Genomic DNA, 8,159 nt, shown 5'->3' with positions numbered 1-8,159 from the left:
AGCGACGTGCAAACTCAGTGCGCTCAGTTTATCAGCAAAGTGCGTATTTGGGAACACCGTAGTGACGACTTGGTTTAACATTACTTGGTAACAGGGAAAGTGGGGCAAGTGGTTGTGTCTCCCATAAAAGCAGCTTCACTTGAAATCACTTTGTGATTGTGCACGGTAAAACGTCCGCTGAAGTGTCAGATTCTTTTTAACTCTTCTGCTTTCTGTATCTTCTGCATTGCATTCAGGTTACCCTGATGTTTTGTTTTATAGTGCCGTCTTAGATTAAATTCTGTAATTACAGCCACATTAGCTCCACAAATGAGACACACGGGTTCAGTAAACATATACTCAGCCTCCCATCGGTTTTTAAAGGCTCTATTTTCAGAATCAACTTTTCTCTTCAGCATTGTGTGAGCTAGCCGCAATAACTTGCAGCATCATAAGGTAGACTTGATTAACGCGGTAAGTGTTAGAAGGCAGCTGAAGCGCTGCATTATGGGATCTGTAGTTTATTGTGTTACCAGCGCTTCATATACCGGCTTTAATAACAATAATACAGTATATAAAATGATCTTGCGGGCGGATGTGGCCCATGCCCTTGAGTTTGACACATATGGACTAAATAGAACTTGAAAAGATATATTTTTCAAATGTGATCGCGCAATTCAGATAGAGTTGACGCACTACAGCCTGCATGCCTCAATAAGTCATCCTCCCCTTGCTCTTACTTTTTTACCGTTCATCTAATGAATACACTGAGTATGGCTTTACCAAAACAATCACTGATGGCGAATAAAGTATCCATTATTCGAGTATGTAGATCGGGTTATATATATATATATATATATATATATACATATTTATATACCAGCGTATGCGGAGAAGTAGTGTGTTAAAAAGGTAGAAAAGAAAAGGGAACATTTTAAAAATAGCGTAACATGACTGTCAATATACAGTATTTGTTTTGTGAGTGTTACTGAGTGTTGCTGTCATCAAGGATTTGATTATCATTATTTCTTTCAATCAGGTTCGTATTTGTAGGATGTGTTGTGTTCAAGTTACATTCCGTGTTTGTCAATCGTTGTAAAGATGACAGGTTTCATTCATCGATTCGTTTCTTACTGCATCAATAAACAGCTCGTCTTCTTCTTTATCTGAGACCTGACACACTGCATAGCAAAATACCTGCGATTGGCATCGGAGAAGTAAAAAGACACACATATACACACATCTATACACATACATATATACAGTTTTATATATATATATATATATATATATATATATATATATATATATATATATATATATATACTACTATATACAACATATACATATCTACATATATATATACGGTGGGACTCGATTAAAAAAATTAATCCAATTAATTAGAGGCTGTGTAAGAATTAATCTTGATTAATCGTATGTAATCGCACACGTAAATTTGCCCCAAATCGCAAATGTGTTTTTTTTAATTTAAAACGGTTTTAGTGGGCGACAGATTCAAATAATAGACATGGACATGAATATTGTAAACTGAAGCCGTTTTAATTTCTGAAAAAAAAGCTTTTAAACTGCATTTGAATTCAAAACAGAAACAAAAATATCATCCCTGGTTAAAATTGGGCAGACTTAAAAATAAAGTAGTAGTTTAAGTACTTTAAGTACATTTTCAGAATAGTATTGTCTTTAAATAATAATAACCAAAATTTCAACATAAAGTGCAGATTTCTTCTTAAAAAATAAGTCAGAAACATAAAAGGTAATTTGACCAGCTTACTCTTTAAACTCTGAGTAACATTAGCCAAAATTATTTTGTACATTAGGCTAAAACAGTGTGATCATTGAACATTTTGTAATTAGATGTATTTAGAATTACTAACGGTCATGGAAGTCCAATGATCCCCAGTAAGAGCCACAAAGTCCGCTTTCTGTAATGCCTCTAATTTTGCTTGCTTTTCAGTGTGCACAAAACCATGCTTTTATCAAGGCTTCGGGAAGTCGAAATGATCAGTCGTAGGAGCGCTTTATTCCGACTCTAACATTTTGTAGCTGTGATGTGTGCATCAGTGTAATGGATGTACCAGGAAATCATGCATTGACAAAAGTTCCCGTTTGCTTGGAATTGAAAGTGTGATTAAATCGTTATTTTTAAAGCGTTATGGAGTACATGCATGGAAGCTTCTCAGCTGTGCTTGTGCTAAGAAAGGGAAAATTGTCAATATACAGTAACATGATTGTCAATATACAGTAATTGTTTTGTGAGTGTTATTGAGTGTTGCTGTCATCAAGGATTTGATTATCATTATTTCTTTCAATCAGGGTCGTATTTGTAGGATGTGTTCAAGTTACATTCCGTGTTTGTCAATCGTTGTAAAGATAAGAGGTTTCATTCATCGATTAGTTCCTTACTGCATCAATAAACAGCTCGTCTTCTTCTTTATCTGAGACCTGACACACTGCATACACGGGTTTTTTTTACACTGTCTTCCTTTAACGGGACATTGACTTTTTCCACCGTGTGCTTTGTTTCCACAGTAGCTGCATTTATGAATATGCTTATCAGACGCTTCATATTTTTGCTGCCTTTTCAATTGTGTAATTCGTTTTGTTCAGCACTCTTTGGAACTGTTGCTTTTGTCTGTGCACTCGTCAGTTCCGTGAGCAGCTTGGTGTTCTTGCATCGAAGGTTCCCAGCTGTGCTGGTGCCATCTCGTGTAATGTCAGCTAAGACCCGGCACTTAAAAGTTTCTCTTGCAGTTTCAATGAGTTTGTGCCAAACACCACCCTGACCATCTCATCTTCCTCTGCATAAGCACAGTCCTTCACCCGTGAACATTTACCGGCAGTGTTTGTATTGGATTGCCGCTGATGGACGGCCTTATATGGGCAGGCACTAAATTACAAGCTAGTGGCAGCCTGTCTATGAACTTAATTTAATATAAACTTACGGTTCACGCCGTGCTTTGTTTCCGCAGTAGCTGTACTTATGAATATGCTTGTATGCATCATTTGCTTCATAATGTTTTTCTGCCTTCTCAATTGTGAAATGGCGTTTTGTGCTCATAAGCTGTTTGGAGTTCTTCCTTGTTCTCTACGTACTTACGTAGGAGGCGTGATGATGTCACACGAAACTCCGCCCCCCACGGCCATCTCCAACTCAAGACTCCATTACATTATATGGGGAAAAATAGCTTCCAGTTATGACCCTTATGCGTAGAATTTCTAAATGAAACCTGCCCAACTTTTGTAAGTAAGCTGTAAGGAATGAGCCTGCCAAATTTCAGCCTTCCACCTACACAGGAAGTTGGAGAATTAGTGATGAGTCAGTGAGTGAGTGAGTGAGTGAGTGAGTGAGGGCTTTGCCTTTTATTAGTATAGATCTGAGGATGTGGTTCATAGGATATAATAATAAACCAGAATCACTTTAGATTTAAGTGTCCATAATTATGCTGTATGTACCATTGAATTTACCTGTATAATTACAGAGTAACTAGGTGTTATTAATTTCTACTTACTGTGTAAAGCAGTGTAACAATATAATTAGGTACTAAATTGTATTTGTTGTTCCACAGTTTTTCTAAGGGGGCATGCACATAAATTGTGGAATAGCAATTACAGTTAATTGCTTAACCTCAGCATTACACAGTAAGCAGGAGGTAATAACACCTAGTTACTCTGTAATTATACAGGCAATTACATGGTAAAATACAACGTAATTATGGCCACTTAATCTAAAGTGATACCAATAAACCTTGTGAAATACTGTATGCACCGTAATGTGAGATTAGTCACGATTAATTTTGTAAATAAAGTTAAACTTTATTCACAAATTAAAATATTCACAATTAAAAATATTAATCTACTGACAGCCCTAAACTTAACATTCTCCATTCTTCTCTTTTCTTTGTATTTTCAGGTGAAGCTCCAATCTTTAACCTACAGCCTCCAGAACCCGGAGCAGAGAAGAGTTTTTACAATGTGAGTCTGTCAATTCATTGAATTTATCATCATTTCACTGTTAATATCTTAGGTCAGGTTTACGATATGAAAGTATAGCCAGCAAAAAGCATTATGTGAGTGTGGTGTGACTGATGAGCTGAAAGTGAGGTGGGGTCCTGTGACCTGGTGCATTATGGGATTTTGAGATTCAGGATAGGGAATGCCAAAGCAGTCTGGTAGACTTGAGTCTCTGAAGTGTCAAGTGGACTCATGGGAATTCCTACCAACTATGCCATATCATCCTCTACTTTGTCCTTTTTCTATTGTCTTATTTTTCTTCTTTGCACTTCCTGCTGTTTCCTCTTTCTGTATTCCTGTGTCACCTTTCTGATGTTTTCTACTTCAGACATTCTCTTATAATTTTAATAATAATAATAATAATCCATGGCATTAAATGAAAGCAAAGTATAAGGATATACGGATGCATTGACAAGCAATGGATTAAAAAATAGAGTGGTCTCCCATAGATTTTCTCATATACTCTGATACGGGAATGGATATTTGAAGAATAAACCACAAGACAACAATTATATTTTTATATTATGTACAATAAAATACCCTCAACAACAAATCAAATCAAATTAACAATATATTGAACAGTTATTATAAAAGTAAAGTTCAATAAATAGGACTCTGCAGCTGCATGAATAAAAAAATAGAGTATTTGTTTAGTACCACTTCCAGTTGATGGATTTTGCCCATTTCATCTATCAATCTCATTGCGTTTTTGAGATATCGTGTTTGCACACACACCGCCATAATTCTAAAAAATGTTATTTTTGGACTCGGGAAGGTCTAAAATCTCAAGGTTGAATTTTTTCATAATTACTATACTTTCTCTATACTTTGTATACGAGAAAGTAAAAAGAATCAAATTTATGTGAAACAAGTTAAAGCTGACAAAGTATTCAACATCCTCTATTAGTTTCTCCGTAGAGCAGAAACTTTATTAATTTATTCATGACTTAATAAATTGTAGGAATTAAATCAAATGAAGATGGCATTAAAAATTTTGTGGAAGCCATTAGATGTTAAAAGACAGCATTGAATATGCATCAGTCCACTATGAGAATCACAGGGGTCTTCAGTCACTCAGCCCTGCAAAGCTTTGCTGAGTCATTGTGTGCATCACACTGGACGTATTGATAAGCCACAGTGCTGGAGAGATTTCTTTGGACTGATGAAACTAAACGAGATTTTTACAGTAAGTCGCAGCAGCTCGTGCTTTACCTCGCACGTTACTGGGTAATTCTTACCACATTATGCTACAGTTACTAACCACTTATAAACAAAGGCTAAAACCAGTTAAACCAGTCAAGAAATCTATTATTTCATGGACTGATGAGTCAGGTGAAGCATTACAAGACTGGTTGGCACGTTTTTAAAACATTTATGAGCTGACTGACACTGTGACATCTTTTATCATCTTCTGTGAAGAGGTCTTCATTCCCAGCAAATCTATTGTGATTTATAACAATGGAAAGCCATGGCTCATGTGGACGAAGGTTCAAACAAATAGCAGGCAGACACCAATTTCTAATAAGCAGAATCTTTTATTTTTGACTTCTTGGTGAGCAGAGTGGCTTTAAGTTACAGAGAGAAAATGCAAGGAAGGCCCCGACAAGGTTCAACTACATTTATAACAAAATCTTCAAAGAGCATGATTAGAAAAAAATAGAGCAGTTCCATCCAAGGCCATAGAACATTCTTTACAAAATTTTGCTGATTAGTCTTATATTTGAAAATGAAGCTTATCAGAAGGCTTGTCATATGTTTGGCATCTTACTTGGACAATAACCAGACACTGCTCGAGACAAGCCGGGGAGTGGCTGAGAGCTGCATTCCACAGCTGGAAGCACACTTCTGTTAATAATAAGACCTAGCCACACAGAGAACATGCAGATTTTCATACAGAAGCTAGCAATAGATTTTAAATTCCATTCCACATTCCCCCCTTTTTAAACTTAAAAGTTTAAATAATAAGAGAGTTTAAGCTAAACAGTCCAGGTCGAAAGAAGACCGGGAAGAGAATTGGGCCTGGGAAAGAAGATGCATGCGTTCTGTGTGGAGAAAATAAGCTTTAGTTATTGAGGCAGTGAAGAACTTCTGGATAAAATAACGGATTAACGGAATAAGACAACAGCAAATCAAAAGAATAACAGTTAAAGCAACTAAAAGGGAAACAAAAATGGATTAGAACCATTGGCCCAAAGAGCCAAAAGTGGATATAAACCATTCATTGAAAACCTTTGTTTTAAATTATGTTCCTGGGCTTCCCACGGATTATACCCCCAGTCCTGGTCGCCAGTGTTTGCAAACACATCACTCCAGCTTGAACATTCAGATAGACTGGAGGAGGGATTTAAATCAGTCCATTTGTCTTGTCCACTGGACCCACAGGGAGCAATGGAACAAAAGTCAATCTGGAACTAGGCAGATTTCCCTATTTGGAAAGTTAACATGGGAAAATCCCATGTATTTGCTTCAATTGGTGAGCCCGATGGTCACCACCTGTTTGTCCTTGTCCTAAAGTCAGATGGATAACAAAAATTAGGACTAGCAAAGCTATGAATACCATTTTTTGCAATGCGGCGCATGAATCCAGGCGGAAGTCCTTCGACTTTAGCGTGAGGTGTGGATAGCAGCACTTGGAATGGTCCCCTCCAGCGAGGTTGATGCCAGTGCTTCCTTCGGGTGTCTCTGACCAGTATCCAGGTTCCCAAGGGAATCTGTGACTCCGTTGGTGGAGGACTAGTTAAGCCAAGCCTGGTTAACCTGCTCGTGGACCTCCTTCAGGGATGCTCGGAGACCTGTAAGACTGGAAAGAAAATCATTGTCCACAGTATGCAGATTGACGATGCCAATGACCATGCCAACAGGCATGGGTCGTCGGTCAGAATTTCAAGCGGCAACAGTCCCAACTGCGGTGTGTCCTCCCTCTCAATCCCTTAAGGCCAATTTTGATTTTAGGGTGCCATTGCACCTTTCTACTATACCTCCGCTTTGAGGGTGGTACTTGCAATAGTGATGCACATTTATCTGGAGCCAAATGGTCAATTCATTTATTACAGAGTTCACAAAATGGGTACCATTATCAGTCTGCAATTTTTGTGGTATTCCCCATCTTGGAATGATTTCTTTTATCAAGGCTTTTGCCGCAGTTTTTGCATCTGCATGTTTGGAAGGGAAAGCTTCCACCCATCGGGAGAAAACATCGACAATTACCAAGCAGTATCGGTACCCTTTAGATGGTGTTAGTTCATTAAAGTCCAATTGAAGATGTTCGAATGGACCCATTGGGTTAGGTGTGACAGCGGGACTTACCGGGGTACCTTTACCTACGTTAAATTTTTGACATAGTGCACAGCGTCTGCAGAATTGCTCTGCATACGTAGAGAAGCCTACGGCTTCCCAATGTCTCTCAACATCTTGAATCATAGCATCCTTTCCGGCGTGGTCCAGGCCATGTGCGATTTTTGCCATACCGGAAAAGAAGCTTTTTGGAAGGAAAGGTTTGTTATTTTGCTTGTGAGTCCAGACCCCATCAGAGAGGGATCCTTCTTCGGACCATTTTCTCTTTTCTCTGTCCGTGGCTGCACTCTGTAAAGAGATTATTTGATTATCAGTGTCCTTGTCGTCTTTCTGTTGAAATAAAAAAAAATTAGTGTGTTATTGTAGGCAGCCTGTTTAGCAAAGTAATCAGCCAGGTTGTTTCCTTTGCTGACAGGATCTTGTTTCCCAGTGTGGGCCTGGCATTTAACTATTGCCTGTCTTGATGGTTTTATTAAAGCTTCGAGGAGGGATTCGACTAATTTCTGATGTTGGATGGGCTTACCAGTACTGGTTTTAAATCCCCTTAATTTCCACAATGCTCCATGATCATGGCAGACTCCAAAAGCATACCTGGAATCTGTATAAATGGTTCAATTGTGACATTAGACAAAGTACAGAGTATGTTTTGATAGTGTATTGCCCTAGCAGTAGTGAGATGTGAAGTTTTGGCCTGTACTAAAATGGAGTGTACAGCGTGAGGCACCTTTACTGTTAGGGGGCTCATGAGCACTATATCTGTACTGGCTAGCACGGCTTCTGTTGTGGCTGCTACTGCTCTGAGACAGGTTGGAAGTCCCTTAGCCATTGGATCCAATTTTTTCCGAAAAATAGGC

The sequence above is a fragment of the Polypterus senegalus genome, unplaced genomic scaffold (assembly GCF_016835505.1).
Source record: "Polypterus senegalus isolate Bchr_013 unplaced genomic scaffold, ASM1683550v1 scaffold_3807, whole genome shotgun sequence".
NCBI lineage: Eukaryota > Metazoa > Chordata > Cladistia > Polypteriformes > Polypteridae > Polypterus > Polypterus senegalus.
This window is presented reverse-complemented; position numbering follows the sequence as displayed.